The sequence below is a fragment of the Schistocerca americana genome, chromosome 2, assembly GCF_021461395.2.
Source record: "Schistocerca americana isolate TAMUIC-IGC-003095 chromosome 2, iqSchAmer2.1, whole genome shotgun sequence".
NCBI lineage: Eukaryota > Metazoa > Arthropoda > Insecta > Orthoptera > Acrididae > Schistocerca > Schistocerca americana.
The window spans coordinates 322,624,689-322,642,750 of NC_060120.1; the positions used below are offsets into that span (position 1 = coordinate 322,624,689).

The 18,062-nt window shown below is 41.9% G+C and overlaps 1 non-coding gene across 1 annotated transcript; it reads left to right on the top strand.

The window, feature by feature from the left end:
* Window positions 1-16,555: 16,555 nt before the first annotated feature.
* On the top strand, window positions 16,556-16,628 carry Trnav-uac. Its single transcript has one exon. It is a non-coding gene; the product is annotated as a tRNA-Val (tRNA).
* Window positions 16,629-18,062: the final 1,434 nt, after the last annotated feature.

Below are 18,062 nucleotides of genomic sequence, written 5' to 3' on the forward strand. Positions count from 1 at the left end.
AAAGAATTTAATAATAGATGTGAAAATAATATCATTTTGTAAGGTGTCAGGCAAATCCAACACCTTCCATAAAAACCCTGACATGATAAGCAAATCCAGTAGTATGTCACATTGCTCCGAATAAATCGTGACATTAAATTAACCAAACTAATATGAGCAACAAGTGAGCAAATGGAATACCACAGACTAACACAAGAATGCCTAAATGCATGTCATACCTTCCCACCGTGAGACAGACTCAGTTCCGAAGGGAGAAACGAGAAGCCGAGAGCAGAACCGTGTTAAGCTGGAAGGCCCTACGATAAGGGACGGACACCCACGTCGCCAGCTAACCGCTAGGACCACCCCCCAGCCCATGTTAAAAGCTAGAGCCCTCCAGAAGAACAGTATAGATCTTACGATAACACAAAAAGGGCCACACCAGCTGCAAGTTTTAGCGTGAGACTTTTTCGCGTCTGTGTTACGTCAGGACCACCCCGCAGCCCATGTGAAAAGATAGAGCCCTCCAGAAGAACAGTATAGATCTTACGATAACACTAAAAGGACCACACCAGCTGCAAGTTTTAGCGTGAGACTTTTTTGCGTCTCTGTTACGTTGCAAACTTTAAAAACATTGCCCCACCACGAAAAGTATAACGTTTCTCATTGGATGGACAGAATTTTTGTAGGCGGAGCTTAAGGTTAACATTGAGACCCTGATTGGTCAGATGAAAACACAGCCAGATGGTTTTTTTAAACCAACTTCGGTAAATTGTAGTAAGGAGAAGTTAGGGGAGAGTTGCTTCCGAGACGGTGAGGTGAGCGGAGCTGTGCTGTCCGCTGCCCCTGACGAACACCGACAAGGTAATGAACGCACGCGATGCCGCATAACAGCGCGTAAAGCTTCACTCAGAACTGCAGAAGTCTCATCTGTTACACCCCCTTTTTGCGTAATACTAGTGTCGATCGTCAATTAAAGCTCATGGTGTTCACATTTGCCACTTGAAGTAAAAATCTGAAACGCGATGATTTTTCTGTTATATAGTTATTGAGAGGCCACATCAGCCACTGTAATTTACGACAAGTTAGATAAGTAATTAAAGATAATTGAGGGTCACTGTAGACCATTTTGATAGTTTTCTCTTTTGTGAAACTTAATTTAAACCTAGATTATAGATGTGATATGGCATAGGTCATCCTTCGATCCATTGTAGAACTTGGAAACCCATTCAGGGAATATTCGTACACATTTTTGTTGAACGCAGTTGGTTTTTACCATCCTGTATTAAAACATTTCCTTTTATCAACAGTGCAATTTATAAACAATGTTTTGTGAGTAGAATAAAATATCCAGTGGTAAACTTAACTGCTTTTTCGACGTTATTTTACCAGCTAACTAAAAATAAGAAAGCCTTGAACCCCTTCCACTAAATTTAGTTAGTATTAAGATTATTTTACAGGGAGTGCAGTGGAGCTGACGCTGAAATCATTAAGTATTTGGTTATATCATCGCTAGTCTCACTGAACTCTTCTGAACTCTACATGTCATGTGTGGTCTGACGTCTCCTTACCAGCAACAGGTCCCAGGTTCAAACTAGTCAATTCCCTAAAAAACACGCTCAGAGCGTCGTTGCGCGAAAGTGGTAGGGAGACACGATATAGAACAACAGACACCACGCGGAATGTTAGAATTTGTTAAATGTAACGAAAAGGTTTTTAGTTCCGTTAAAATTAATGAGATCGGAGGGACGAATCTGAAACATGTCAGAGCTCTATCGTAAAAACTAGTGTCAAAGCTATTGTGAAATCTGTTTGTATCCTAAAACAATTAAACATTTGTGACCGGAATTATGACACTAGCAGACAGGGTGGCACTAAAGCGTCTCTATATAAGGAGCTTTGTTGAATTCCAACGTTTTACATTTCTGAACAGCGCCACCTAGGTGTCGGTGCTGCTATAAATTCAAACTGAGAGGGTGGTCAGCTGGGCGCCAATATGGAAGCCATGCAGCCATGGTGATATTTCAGTACTAAATTACCGTCTCTGAATTGTATTTCGTAACTAAATCATCGTCCACATTAGCTAGACGCATATTGATACAGAAAAGCTATCCTCACATATTTACATTGTTCCATCCCTTTGGTTGTCTGGTTGGAAGCATGTTTGTCGTCTGCTGGCGTGTCTATATGTCTTTGGACTTGGGGTACGTTTCTGTGACTGTGTGTATAGCTTAGCCAACTATTGTGTATAGCAATGGGAAATGCTTATGGGTCGGAGAGACACCGGCAAACGACGATCAGTCGCGTTTGTTAAGGTGGCACAGGTTGAGTGTGCATGTTGCCTGCGCTCCGTCTTCTTGTGCGCGCTAAGGACTGTAGGTGAACAGTTAGCAGCCTCACTGCCGTGGGATTCGTCGAAGAGCTAACATCTGGTTTTAGTCCTTAGCGTTGTAATTTTGTGAATGCGTAAGTTTCAGCTTAACTCACTTCTTAATTAATTTCTTAGTTGGCTTCAGCTATTGTAAAATAACTGGGGATTCCTTGCGCAGGCTGTGATTGAGAACAACTTCGCAATTTTTCGAATATATAGCAGTATTTTCTTTGTTGTCTATAACTTTGGGGTTGTGGGACATGAGGCCACGTGGATCTATAAGTGTGACTAGATTACCGAATATATCGTGTTACTGATGCTGAGCATTACTTATGGTTTTAACATTCGCTAGTCATATTAATGAAAGGCCACTGTGTTTTGTACAGACTTGCGTGAGGTTTCTTTGTGCATGACTGGTAACCGTTACCATGTGCTTCATTCGAGAGACTGTGCTTTAATATTATATTGTTGAAAATGAACCAGTTTCTGTGCTCCAATGAATTCTCGTACTTTGTTGTTCAATGTCGTAATGTTGTCGTGAATTTTTTAAAATATTTCATCGTTTTTTTGTATTGGGTAGCCACATGGTTACTTGTGATTCTCGATGGCTGTTACCTTTAGGAAGAATTGTTCACGAAGTGTAGTTCCTGCTCATTGCTCTTAACTGAAATCTCGCGTAATTTTTTTATAAATTTGGGAATAATTTTCTGTTGAAGTACTCGACCATCGAGGCTAATCTCTCTCTAATCCAATTTAGATTTTGTTTGCTTTAATAAATTATGGAACAACTTCTTTCTCTGTGTAATCCATCTTTCCCACATCACTCTCGATTTCGCATGATCGTGTTTTTCACGCCTGAATTTCAGTCCGGTTTACCAGAAACACTAAGTACCATCACTCCATGGTAGCTTCAGGTTTTTCTGTTAAATATACGTTTGTTCGTGTGCTTCCCTTTCAAAGATTTAATCCAGAAATAAACATATAGTAAAAGGCATTCCTGATGTTCAGTAATTCAACCGCTATTTATCCAATTTTCTATTGAGGCTCTTCCAGTCCGTATTAGCTCACACATGTATAATTATTAGTATATTTGAGAGCATTTTCGAAATTCATTCTCCTACAGAGTTTATCATCATCTAGGTATATCAAGGTTTCACTATGTTTTTCTTGAATTGAGGCCTGTTTACTATTTCCGTTTTAAAGCAAACGTTTAGAGTAATTAAGTGATAGGTCAATTCAGGTGGCAATCCGAGTTGTCTTCTGTGATGAATTCCGAATTTAAATTCACATAATAATGTACCAGGCTTCGTAACAGAACAATTTTCCGTCGGCCAAGCTAACTATATAAGTAAACAGGTACATTGCAGCGTATGAGTGAAATCTTGTTTGCACAGTGTATCTCATAGTGTAACCGGACAACATCGCCAGTGCGGATGCTTCAAAGAAGTGATAACTTCACTCATCTGGGTTCAGTCCCCTGAACCGCTGGTTGTTGAATGTGTAGAGCACGGATGTCCTTGAGCTAATCAATGAAGCAAGCACGTGAACGGGGTAGGTACCTTGCTCCATCACCAGCTGACTCTAAGGACTACCTGTGCACGTACCCGACAGCAGTCGCTGTGACTAAAGACGAACTTAACTGTCGGCGCTGTACGTCGCGCGCGCTGTACCGTTAGAAAACATTCAGATGACACGATCAGAATAAACACGAAAATCCGTGTAACGAGGATCCTGACTGTGCCTGTTATGAACCTTAGAGCAGTGTGAGACAGAGTGAATGCACGTTTTAGGGCATAATAAAGAAAGCACTAAAAATTCCGATGCAGCGTAAAACAAGAAATTTTTATGAAAAATATACTATAAGATGACATCTTCATAATAATAATAGTAGTACCGATGCATGGCTCTCCAAATTCTATATGATGTATGTCTGACTTGTATGGAAGACATTGTGTTTTGTAATAACAGCCTTTATTGCAGCAAGGTCACTGTCCAAAGACGTTTCAGATCCCAGTGTACATCTGTTCCATGAAACCTGACCCATACTGAACACCTGATGCCTGCATGAGTAACTACTTCGTTGATTCGTGATGCCTTGTCCCAGTCCAGCAACCTATTGTTTGCATGAGTCCTGTCCTTCTGACTTGTAACATCCGTCAACCGTTGACGTCACCGGTCACCTGTCCACGGGTTCAATTCATCGAATGGTGAAAACGTGTAAAGAAACTCTTTCATGTTCTTTTGTAAATGAACAGTGTCACCCATATTCAGTATTCAAGAAGTAAAAATCGAATAATTGCTACCATGTATCACTTAGGTAAGCATTACAATCAAAGTGAAAAATAATGAGATTTACGAACTAGAAAGGAAATCTTTTGTTTATGTCAATGAAACAAATGTTTGTGTATGTATGTACAGAATGTAATACGCAGTCAACAATATAAACAAAAAATGAAGGAATAGCACTGATTATGAATACGAGTAAAATGTAACAATAACGGACAATGAAAATCTGTGAACTCCACAACGAGAGTGTATATCAAGTGGTGATTCACTGAATGCCGTCGTCAAGTCGACAACAAGAACTGTATTGATCGACCGCCATTGCTGCAGCCTTGTATGCACATTACATGGTCAAATAAAAGAACCTGTATTTATTTTGATTAATTTTACGAAGTCTGATACCTTTTAAAGCATCTCTGTAGTGCAACGCAAATAGTGGCAGTGAAATATTGATTTTTTTTCCCCACGGTCACGCATCTGATTCCGGTCTCTGCTCCCCTCATTAAGATACACTCCTGGAAATTGAAATAAGAACACCGTGAATTCATTGTCCCAGGAAGGGGAAACTTTATTGACACATTCCTGGGGTCAGATACATCACATGATCACACTGACAGAACCACAGGCACATAGACACAGGCAACAGAGCATGCACAATGTCGGCACTAGTACAGCGTATATCCACCTTTCGCAGCAATGCAGGCTGCTTTTCTCCCGTGGAGACGATCGTAGAGATGCTGGATGTAGTCCTGTGGAACGGCTTGCCATGCCATTTCCACCTGGCGCCTCAGTTGGACCAGCGTTCGTGCTGGACGTGCAGACCGCGTGAGACGACGCTTCATCCAGTCCCAAACATGCTCAATGGGGGACAGATCCGGAGATCTTGCTGGCCAGGGTAGTTGACTTACACCTTCTAGAGCACGTTGGGTGACACGGGATACATGCGGACGTGCATTGTCCTGTTGGAACAGCAAGTTCCCTTGCCGGTCTAGGAATGGTAGAACGATGGGTTCGATGACGGTTTGGATGTACCGTGCACTATTCAGTGTCCCCTCGACGATCACCAGTGGTGTACGGCCAGTGTAGGAGATCGCTCCCCACACCATGATGCCGGGTGTTGGCCCTGTGTGCCTCGGTCGTATGCAGTCCTGGTTGTGGCGCTCACCTGCACGGCGCCAAACACGCATACGACCATCATTGGCACCAAGGCAGAAGCGACTCTCATCGCTGAAGACGACACGTCTCCATTCGTCCCTCCATTCACGCCTGTCGCGACACCACTGGAGGCGGGCTGCACGATGTTGGGGCGTGAGCGGAAGACGACCTAACGGTGTGCGGGACCGTAGCCCAGCTTCATGGAGACGGTTGCGAATGGTCCTCGCCGATACCCCAGGAGCAACAGTGTCCCTAATTTGCTGGGAAGTGGCGGTGCGGTCCCCTACGGCACTGCGTAGGATCCTACGGTCTTGGCGTGCATCCGTGCGTCGCTGCGGTCCGGTCCCAGGTCGACGGGCACGTGCACCTTCCGCCGACCACTGGCGACAACATCGATGTACTGTGGAGACCTCACGCCCCACGTGTTGAGCAATTCGGCGGTACGTCCACCCGGCCTCCCGCATGCCCACTATACGCCCTCGCTCAGAGTCCGTCAACTGCACATACGGTTCACGTCCACGCTGTCGCGGCATGCTACCAGTGTTAAAGACTGCGATGGAGCTCCGTATGCCACGGCAAAGTGGCTGACACTGACGGCGGCGGTGCACAAATGCTGCGCAGCTAGCGCCATTCGACGGCCAACACCGCGGTTCCTGGTGTGTCCGCTGTGCCGTGCGTGTGATCATTGCTTGTACAGCCCTCTCGCAGTGTCCGGAGCAAGTATGGTGGGTCTGACACACCGGTGTCAATGTGTTCTTTTTTCCATTTCCAGGAGTGTAATTCGGTTTTCTCTTTTTGAGTGTCAATTAAAACAAATAAATTTTAATATTTCACTAAAGAACTACAAATCTGTCATAGTTTCCTGCCTCGTTTCTATACAAATTTCCATTCCTGTATACGTGCCTATTCCATTTACATCTATCTGGGCTCTCCCAGCGATGATTATCCCCACGGTAGTAGCACTCGTTATTCTATCGACTCCACCTATTCGATATGGTTGCAGACACCTACCAATGCTATCACGCCTCCGCGTCCCGTTGCGTGAACTGCTGCGTCCTCCGTTACAAGGCGGCTCATCATAGTAGTTTGGACCATCCACAAATTTCGCATCATGTGGGCTCCTGCATTGTTTTTCACATCCTGAAGTAGCCTTTAAAAGCTTCAATATCATCAAACATGCAAACCTAAAGAGTACAAAGGCATGATTGGTTGGTAATTTTTGCATACATTTAGCAAGTAGCTGAAACTAATGAACAGTATAGAGAAGTAAAAAGATATGCGAGAGATCTGACAGATTTCTCACATTATATTTAAGCAATCGTCTTGCCGTGAACTGCCCTCCCTTGGAGTACCAAAGAGAAACTTCTTTATATTACATAATTAAATAAACAAAAAATCAATATAATAAAATAAATCGTCTTGCCGTGAACTGCCCTCCCTTGAAGTACCAAAGAGAAACTTATTTATATTACATAATTAAATAAACAAAAAATCAATATAATAAAATAAATAATCAAGACATTCTGATTTGCACAGAAAAATTTTCAGAGTAAGTGAAACACTTTACTGCGGCCGTGGCGACAGCGCGGTTCCGGGCAGGGGCGCCTGGGGCCGCTCGTTCACGGCGGCCGGCGTTGGGGAGGTAGGGGTTTGCTGTACTTTCGACTACATAGTTTTATCTAGTTTTCAGTTTCACATAACTACTTACTTCCCTTGCTTCACTTCCACCTGATAATAAGAGACACGAGTATATCACTGTAAATAGAAGGCTATTCATCTGCGAGTTCGTTTTGGTTTTATGGGGCTCAACGGGGGGGGGCTATAAGCGCCTTTTCATCGGCGATTTTTGGTGAAGCAGTGAAAAACGTAGTAAATAATATCGTTTAGAAACTTCACTAATTTTTGCATGTACACTTACAGAGAGAAAACAACTCTTTCTTTATTTTTGTTTGGTGTAGTTTTACACGGTCCTCTTGTGTTAATGTGACCGCTACCTTTGTTCAACGTCAACATGCGATAACCCGTAACAGACGGTGGGTGGCAGCAGTTGCCGTGGTAGGTATATAAAGCATGTCGGTCAGGGAGCGGCGAGGGGAAGGGGACGTCGAAAACAGTGCAGCCTTTGTCGTAACACGGAAACGGAGCGATTTATCAGACGTCCAAAATGGCATGATCATTGGCTCTCGGACGAAGCATGGAAGCATTTCCAACGTGGCTAAGTTTGCAAACTGTTCTCGCGCCGCCATGTGTAAAGTACGCCGTGAATGCAAAATGGAGCTGTCCAAAACCGACGCCAAAACAACTGTGATCCACCGCGGGCCGTCGTGATAGGGCTGAATGACGCACAACTGTTGAGCAACTGACGGCTCAGGTGAACCAAGGGGCTACCAGTAGTGTCCACTCAACGATCGTTCAGCGAAAGTTGCTGTGTCTGGTCCTCCGCAGTAGTTGCATGATGATGCACCTATGCTGACTGCTGTTCATCTGCGGGTATGTTTTGACTTTATGGGCTCTCAGCGGCCTTTTTATCTGCGCCTGTCCATCGGCGACGAACGTGCTGAATGTCCACTGATTGGTGACAAGTGGTCTTCTCAAATGAATCACATTTTATGGCTCATAAGACAAATGGCCGTTGGCGTGTGCGGCATCAAACGTCTGAGAACAAACATGTAACACCATAGATCTAATGCTCTACTGATTTATTTTGCTTTCTGTTTTATTTAATGTTACATCGCTGAGTATCTGTAAATGTGTTTGAATCGATAACATCAAATTGTATACTACTTTCTTTGTAAAAGCTCTGGATGTCATGGTTTGATTCTATGCAATGTAGTATATCTGTCATTTAAATTCTTTGTCCCATTTGGAGGGAACAAAACTTACTATACATAATTGTAATTTCTGTGTGAAAATTTTTTGTAGAAATGTCAATATGTGCAAATGTTCTGTGTTATTTAATGCGTTTCGTTGCTGTTATATAAATTGCTGACCTTCACTTAGGGTTCTTAGTTAGTTTGTATATAAAAGGTGTAGTGGTTCCCTTCGGGAACGGAACTGTGTAGCGCGCGCAAATTGTGGTTGGCCTAGGTAGAAAGGTGGAATTGAGAGTCAGTCGGGGACTGCCATGTCATAGTTGCATATTGTGCTGGTTTCGAGAGAGGCTTTTTCTGTTACTTTCCAATGCGCTGATGGACGGATAAATAGCTGGAACGATTCTGGAATTGGTATTCATCATCGCCACCAAGAAGGACCAGAGTCCAGCAATTCTGTCTTCAAATCCGCTTACCAACATGCAGTTGCCACCACATTGCGCAATCACTGTAAAGGAGTACTATAGTAATGTACAGTGAAGGATCAGCTTATTGGATGTGTTAGTGTGCTCAAATAACTGAATTTCTGTACCTACCTTGATTTTTCTCCTTATCATAATACCTCTCAGATTCCTTCCCGTTTGAACTAAAGTGATTTCCGAGTGTCCTTACTGAAAGAACATTAAAGCCCAGTGTTTTGCTAATTGATGCCTCTTGAACATAGTAAAAAAGAAAGTTAAAGTTAATGTGGCAAGAGAGTGAGTTAAAGTTAATGACGCTTGCCGAAAATAATTTTCCTAGTAAAACTGCTTATTAATGTGTTGTTGCCAATTTCAAATTAAAAGTTCTTAAGAATGAGGCTTATAAAGTCTTGCTTAGTAAATGATCACATTACTGCCCGCTGTAAATCGCAGATGGTGAGTCAGTATCTTACATATATGTTAATTTTGTCTCTCACTGTAGTAAAAGTGGAAAACTGCAGTTGTGAAACGTTATATACTCATGTTTGCTAAGTGTTTGTCTCTCTTGTGTATTAGAAGTGCATATTAATAGTATAACAGGATCCACAGTTTGTCTATTGTGTTAATGCTCGGTAACAATAACGGAAAGACCATTAATTATGAAAACCATAATTTCTTTATTCAAATGATAGTGAGAAGCAACCTGTTAGTGGATTCCAACTAACTTTTATTTTAAATAGTGAAGTATTTAACTGAGAGAGACTTAACCTATATCCAATTAATGATTCTGCAGTGAATAATAATAATAACGTTATCAAGACCATTCAGTTTGTGTAAGCCCTGAAAGTAATGGTGTGTTTCGGTATCTGTTATAATTTTGCAAATAGTTTGTGCTGCTCTAACTGTTAGTTTCAATTTTACCGTAAACATATGTATGTGTCAGAGTTCACTGCACTCACGTGTGACAAAGTATAGGTTGTGTTTATCCATTAAAGTTACTAATAACTATTTTCTTGAACGAGAACGTTAATCATTCTCTTGCATAGTGAGGCTGGCGACCGTTTTCTTTATCCGTTAAACAGTGCAGATAGGCAAAATTTTGTTTTGTTACTGTTCAAATATTTACGTAATTCTGACTTTCATTTCCGATAAGCCACCTCCGTTAGGTACAACACGGTCAACATAACAAAATTCCTCTCAGAGGGTAACACTGCTCTGTTGCTTTATACCATAATTGCTTTAACAAGATAGTTTTATTTCACGACCTGCCTACAACTTTAAGGTTATGGTACAGCAGTAGCAGACGAGAGTGTTATAAACACACTGCAGCAATCCTCGGAAGAATCCCGGATAAGGGAGCGTTATGGACTGGGGTATGTTTTCGTGGCATTATCTTGCTCATTTCTTCATTCTGGAAGGCACAATGGATACACGCAAATATGCATTTATCCTTGTGTACCATATCCACCCATGCATGCAGTGCGTTTTTCCTCGTTGCGATGGAGTCTGAAAGCAGGACAATGCAACGCATCATACAGCTTCCTGTGTAAGTGAATAGTTTGAAAAGCACCAGAATGAGTTTGCCGTACTCAAGTGCCAAACAAACTCTACGGATTTAAATCCAATCGAGAACTTGTGGCACCATCTCGATCTGGCTGTTTGTGCTATGGATCCTAAACCGAGGATCCTAGCGCGCTGGCCACGGCACTGGAGTTGTCTGTACCTTCCAGAACATCTGTGTTTCTCTCCCTGCACATCTCACAGCAGCCCTCACTGTGAAACCTGTGGAAGAAGGCGATTCAGGCTTTTGACTGGTCCTGATATTGGCATAGAAGAAGCGGAGTAGCACAGTTTCCGTGGTGTGGTGGTTATGATCCTACACTGTTGCGTGGAGGGCCGTGATTTCAAAATTCACGTGAACCGTAAAATTTTAATTTCTATATTCGGATCGAGTACATTCTAGAAGAGTCCACAAATGTCAAAAATCATTGTACTGGAATGTTCTGTAACCTCTTTCTACAGGGTGTAAATTTTAAGTTGACAAACTAGAATAACTCGAAAAAGAAACTCCTCACGAAATAGTATATAGAATCCAAAGTTGATTATTTTCGAGGGGGACATCTGCTGGTGCTAAAATTAGTCCGCCACCCCACCCACCTGCAGAATCAGATTCTACATAAAAAATTACGTACATTTTTTCTTAAACATTTGTTTTGATTCTTGGTAGTTGGCGCTGAAATTCAAGAAAATCCATGTTCTCATTCTTGCGTGGAAAGTGGTTACGGATAAATAAAAAACACTTATTTACTTCGTAAATTTTGATTCGCTAAATCTAAAACTCTCCCTCTCTCCCCATAGGGTGGGGTTTGAGAGAGAGGAATTAGAGTTTTACAAACAAAATTTATCCGAATCTGTGGAAAAAAATTAATATTTGCGTCAAAGTTTGTAAAACTCTAATTCCTCTCTCTCTCAAACCCCACCCTATGGGGAAAGAGGGAGAGTTTTAGTTTTACCGAATCAAAATTTACGAAGCAAATAAGTATTTTTTTATTCATCTGTAACCATTTTCCACGCAAAAACGAGAACATGGATTTTCTTGAATTTCAGCGCCAACTACCAAGAATCAAAACAAATGTTTAAGACAAAATGTACGTAGTTTTTTATGTAGAATCTGATTCTGCAATAAAAAATGGTGGTTCCCATTTGAAATTTTAAAGTTGCCTCCCACCCCACCCACAGGGGGCTGGAATGGCGGGCTAATTTTAGCACGAGGAGATGTCCCCCTCAAAACCAACCGACTTTGGATTCCACACATTTTTTCGTGTGAAGATTGTCTTTCGAGTTATTCTGGTTTGTCAACTTAAAATTTACACCCTGTATACCGTATGTGTTCTGGCCGGAGGCAGTTCGCTCCGCGCTCTTGTATGTGCAAGTGCTGAATAAACCTTCGTTAAGTGAAGTTAGTGTTCCTCAATCAACTGATTACACCTTCTTCTACGTGACATTATTCTGGTGAGGACGCTGGATACGATCCCAGCACCTCTCGCACGCCAAGTCTACCAGCCTGGCGACCTCGTCTGGATCTTCACTCCTGTTCGGAAAGTTGGTCTCTCTGAGAAGCTCCTCAGGCGCTGCTTTGGACCTTATAAGGTTGTAAGACAGTTGTGTGATGTTACTTATGAAGTTGAAGATTTCGACCCCGACACAAGACGACGAAAGATCAGAGATAAGGTCCACGTCCTTCGAATTAATTACACATTCTTCTACGTGACAATGTTGATCTGACATGACAGTGTAATAACATACATTATAATTTTTAGTTGACATTACAATCATTTATTTATTTCCCAGACCACTAATTTAATAATCAAAGAAAGTACGTTTATTCTCGAATTCAAAAATGTAGGCTACCTCAATTTTTCCTGTGAAGTACCTCTTTTATTGGTGTAACAATAAGCTCTGTTCCTTCAATTTTTCTAGGCAGGAGCATTCAGGCACCACTGAGGAAATGAGGAACCCATAAATTATCATAATTATGACCACAGTTATCACTTTAGACTAGGACAACAGTGTAAACATAGATTTTTCAGCCTCCATCTTGGTTGTAAATTAGGGTAATTATTAATTACATCCTAAATGAGGACAGTCGCTTATTTGAGGACACTAGGGAAGTGGTTAGTTTGTTTACATAAGGAGAACAATAGGCACTTCGACACAGAACTGATACAGCCCTTCTGCTACCCTACAGTTCCCTGTACTTGCTGACAGCATGTGCCTTAGGAAGTATCATATTAACCTATCTATTCTTGTGCCATACAGCTCTTTCTCTAAAGTTCGATTTGGTGTCCATTCGTTATCCAGTCTATCCATTTAATCTTTAGCATTCCTCTGTAACGCAGCGTTTCGAAAGCTTTTACTGTCTTCATTTCAGTAATGCTAAAATCTACACTAAAAACGTAACAGAATGTTCTTGTTAACGACAGTCACCATTTGCAAAACTATTTAATTTCTTACTGTAGTGTTTAAAGAAATAAAACAAAAATTACCTTTATGTCAGAAAGATTCAAAAGAGAATAATAATGCACTCACTCTGTTAATGATAATCTCTGTGTCAGTTATCTTGGTGTTTGTCGATGACGACTTTGAGATGAATGGGACATCCTGCAGGGTGGTCAGAAACAGCTTGAAAAGCTTGTTGTGTCAGTTGTTCGCATAGAACAGATGACAGCGCAAGAGACTGCTCAGCCGTTGGTTCAGTTCGATCCTTACCACTGTCCAATTTTTGTACCGCTCTTTTTTTCGGTTTCAGGAAACTAAACGAAAAACACGTTTCGTAACACCCTCTCTAGCGGTCCCCTTCAATCTGCAGGCGCAACGGCCTGATTGGCTAACTTCAACGCTATTTAACTTGGAATCGGTGCATTGGATCAAATTTTTTTCTTAAGAATTATTTCTCAGTGCAACCTACACTGCAACATCCTTACAGGCTTTTCTGACTGCAGTGTATAAATGCAACCTCATTAAATACTATCAAATTTGTACGGTGATAAATGTGCCGCAGTATTAGAGTCTAGTGTATGCTTGCAATATATATACATATGTGTCAGTCTGATTTCAAGATTTCGCTTATATTCATTTCTGGTTTAGCCAACTTTCTGTTTCTAGTAATCTGCAATATTTATTATGACTGTTACTGACTATAGGGCCTCTTTATAAACGCGGCTGCTGTTAACTAATAGTATATTAACATTTCCTTTTTATGGTCAGCAGCCACGAATTTTTTTCCCTGTAATTAAGCTGGTTTATCTCCAACGTTTTCCAGTTACGAGACGTAATTCAGTATTGAAAGTACTTCGGAGTTCCGCTTATGTATTTCTTGTACATCCCAGATGGATTCTACCGTCCAAGTACCCGCTCTATGTGTATAGTGCCATAGCGAGTCACATTTCCCGTCACGCCTCATTCAGTTCCTAGAGTCGTGGCGTAATTATCACTGTCAGTACTAAATGATTTTTTTCTTCGGTGTGAATTTGGGAGAAATTCCACGTAAAAATGATAGCGCAATGTAGTAATAGATGTAGAAGTATGCCAGCTTATCAAGTAGTTCTTGAATATGAAACTGGTTCCATGCAAAAAGATGTTGAAAATATATTTTAAAGTTCAAACTTCTACAGTGTAAACTGTTTAACGTTGTAAAATATCCGGAATTTTGTAATATTGTTAACAAACAGGAACGTCTTTGATTGCTGTCATTGGTGCTGTTTGGTAGCAGATCGTCATTCCTGTCACTGACAAGACGTTAAAAACTTGTCCTAATGTCTCTCACCAGAGTGGAATGGCACGATAAGTTTTCTGACCAGACGACGGCAGATGTGTGAAACACAGTTCACGGAATAGACACTCTTACACGATAACAAATGAGATAGCTATCTACTCCACCAGTGTGTGGATTGGTTTGCTTACAATTGCTCTAAATTTGACATTTTAGAACTTTCTAGTCAGCAGAGAAGCTTCTCTCTGCTTCTATATGCCACTGTATTCGCCAGTTTGCGCAGCATCTGTTAAAGTTTAGTGTTTACTTGTGGATCTGACCACGGGAACTGTGAACCATGATCAGCTTTGAACATTGCTTGTGTTCGCTTTTTGTGTTCAATCGAATATTATTCTTTTTCGGGCATTACATGTTCTTACTATCACCTATAATATGGGTTTCTTTCGGTTGTTTGTTCCTGTAATATATTTGTCACCATAGTCTTTTTGCAACCTATTTGTTATATTGCACACTGCCTCCTGTGATAAGTATTTTTACGCCAAGGGGAAAGTTCCTTGGCCTGGCACGGAAATGGCACAGGGACAATGGAAATTTTATTGATGTTGGTGCTGTGCAATCACTTCCATTGCGGCGAGGTTTTGTTTTTTTGTTAATCTGCTTTCCGACTAGTTGTGGTGTGTGTAGATTAACCGGAATACCATGTCGTCATAAAATTCTTGGTGTTGGTTGCAGAACATCAATTCATCCATTGCAACTGAGGATTACAAAGAATCTGCTATAATTATTAATAAATGGCCAATTAAGTTCTAACTTGGCTGTACTTCTATTGAAGATGATCCGCTGGATGGACGCCACAAAACATCGAGACACTGCATAATAAGATTCACGATCGGTGACGAAATATAATAATTATTGAAGTAGCTGACGCCATTCATACACCAAAAGAAATGGTATGGAACATTTTCCGTAAAGAATTAACTCTGAACAGCTTTTTGCAACATAAGTGCCACGTTTGTTGAATGGGGCCAAATGGAATGCGAAAGGAATATTTCGACATTCTTTAGACACTTTTAAAAACAACGGAACTAGTTTTGTACGACTGTTTGTTACTGAGTACAATACAGGGTTATACTATATGACATAAAAAGCCAAACACCGATAAAAGCAGCGCGGAGTGTCGATATTGTTGAATGCAAGTGCCCGAAACTACCGTGGAACCAGAGTGTTCCTGCACGAGGAGCAGCATAGCAGTCTGTTCACTGCTATGAAGCGACGCATATACTCGTAGTATTTCGAAACTATTCATCAACACTTTAAGATGTGATAATGGAAAATGGGATGACTAGGACCAGTTTCCAACTTTAAAAGAAAAACACTGATAATTTTATAAATAACTATGAAAATCAAAACTATATGTGATAATATATCGTGTGCTTAACTTGAAATTTATAGTTGGATTTGGACCCAGCTCATGCTTTTATAACGTAAAAAAATCGAAACTTGGTTTCCATTCAATTCACAGAAGCGGTGAGTACAAACATCAGTGTTAATATTATTATTTTTTCTATTTATTGGTCTTTGGGGAGAATAGGTATATATCAAAATACCTTTTGTATGTAGGAGAGTAAGTAAAGAAATTTACCTGATTCAAAAAAGTTTTATTTAATACAAAACCCAAAACAATCGCATGAACTGAGCGTTTTATTCTGTTTCACAGATAAAAATAGTTGCATCTATAATTAGTTTATTGTGACATTCAATTAATGAACCTCATTCCTTTGTTAAAACATCAAGGCACTGACACTATGTTACAAATGTTGTCTTTGAATTTACAAATCGTACCCCAGAAGTAACGAATGGCAAAGAATATTCATTCGGTCTAAAACAAAACAACAACAAAACATTTGCCTTGAGAACAATGCTAGATGATTCTTCATTTCCATCAAATTCTTGGTCTTCTCTTGAAGAAATATAGATTAGTATTATTTCTGTCCACCCCATCAATTCCGAAAACATAACCTAAATTTTCAGTTAGCCGCAACATAAGTCAGATAACATATGCTTTAAAAGTGAACTTTTGGGCTTTGCACTAGATTACAGATTTGCTGACCTTGTCCTTAAATCAAGACTTACGATAAAGCTCAAAGTAGGGAAATTCAACACACACATCCGATGTCTGCAGTAGACCGAAAGAAACAGCAACAGTCGGTGGTCTAGGGGCGTCGTTTCCGTGGTGTAGCGGTTATCACGTCTGCTTTACACGCAGAAGGTCCCAGGTTCGATCCCGGGCAGGAACACAACAATTCATTAATGTTTACGCGCCGTCGGGTACCACAAGACGTCACGACCGCGCCAGATTCTACTCCACAAATGTCGCTCCCCTTTTCCTTGGACGATACGACCACAGCGTCTTCGCCGGCGATTTTAATTGCGTACTTCACCCCAAGGACCAAATCCCACATTACATGCCTTGTCCGGAACTGGGTGCGATGATCCAAGAACTTCACTTGTGCGACACGTGGGAAAAAGTCCACGGTAACCGCTCTGGCCACACTCATCTTACCAGTCATTCGGCCAGCCGACTTGACCGCATATATGTGTCACAAGATCTCACACAAGGTGTGGTGGACGCCGAATTATGGCCTCAAGCCTATTCCAATCACAGTGCCTATATCTGCACTATACACCTACGCCCCCAACAAGTCTGGCGCAGCAATGGCTTTTGGAAGCTCAACATAACTCATCTCCAGGACCTGGATTGCCGTCGGCAAGTTGCAGCAACGTGGACTGACTGTGAACGCCGCCACCCACGATACACCTCGACCCTGGAGTGGTGGCTCCTCTGTGCCAAACCAGCAATCCGTAGGACACTTATGCGATATGGCAAGGACGTGACTGCGTGGCATCGACAGACCCTCGATTTTTACTACGCGGCGCTCAGGGACCTCGACGCCTTACCCCCTTCCCCGGAGAGACAACATGACCAAAGCAGAATCAAGGCTCACATACTATCATTGACGAAGCGTCGACTAGAAGGTGCAGTAGTCTGCTCGCGACGGCACGACCGAACGGTTGCAGAGGAACCCACTATGCACCACGTTGTGGTGGACAAGCGCCGACAACGTCAACATTTAATCACACAACTCAGGACACACGACGGTCGCTTATGTACGACCCAAGGAACCATAGTAAAGGCGGTGGAGGATCATTTTCGTCATCTTTACAAGGAAAGAACCGTCATTGACGAGGCCACTACTGAAGTGTTACAGCAGATAACACGTACTATCGACGAGGCTACCGTGAATGCACTAACAGAGGATATCTCACTCGAAGAAGTCTAAGACGCCGTGGACAAAGGTGCGGCCAATAAATCTCCTGGACCTGATGGATTGCCCATCGAATTCTACCGGACTTTCCGTGACATCATGATGCCTCGCTGGGTTATAATGTTCCGCGAACTTATGTCTCCAGACTGTGTTGTGCCGCCAGCGTTTGTAGAAGGTCTCCTCATACCAGTACACAAGCCAGGTGGAGGGCTATCGATTAACGACTATCGGCCGCTTACAATGTTGAACGCCGATTACAAGATTTTCACCAGGATTATGGCGAGCCGTGTTAAGACGACTTTGCCGATGATCCTCGCTCCAGAACAGACGTCGCAGGGGGGAGAAGCCAACATACGCATGGCCACCGGTGACTGCAGGGACTTAATAGCGATCGCTTCTGCGTGC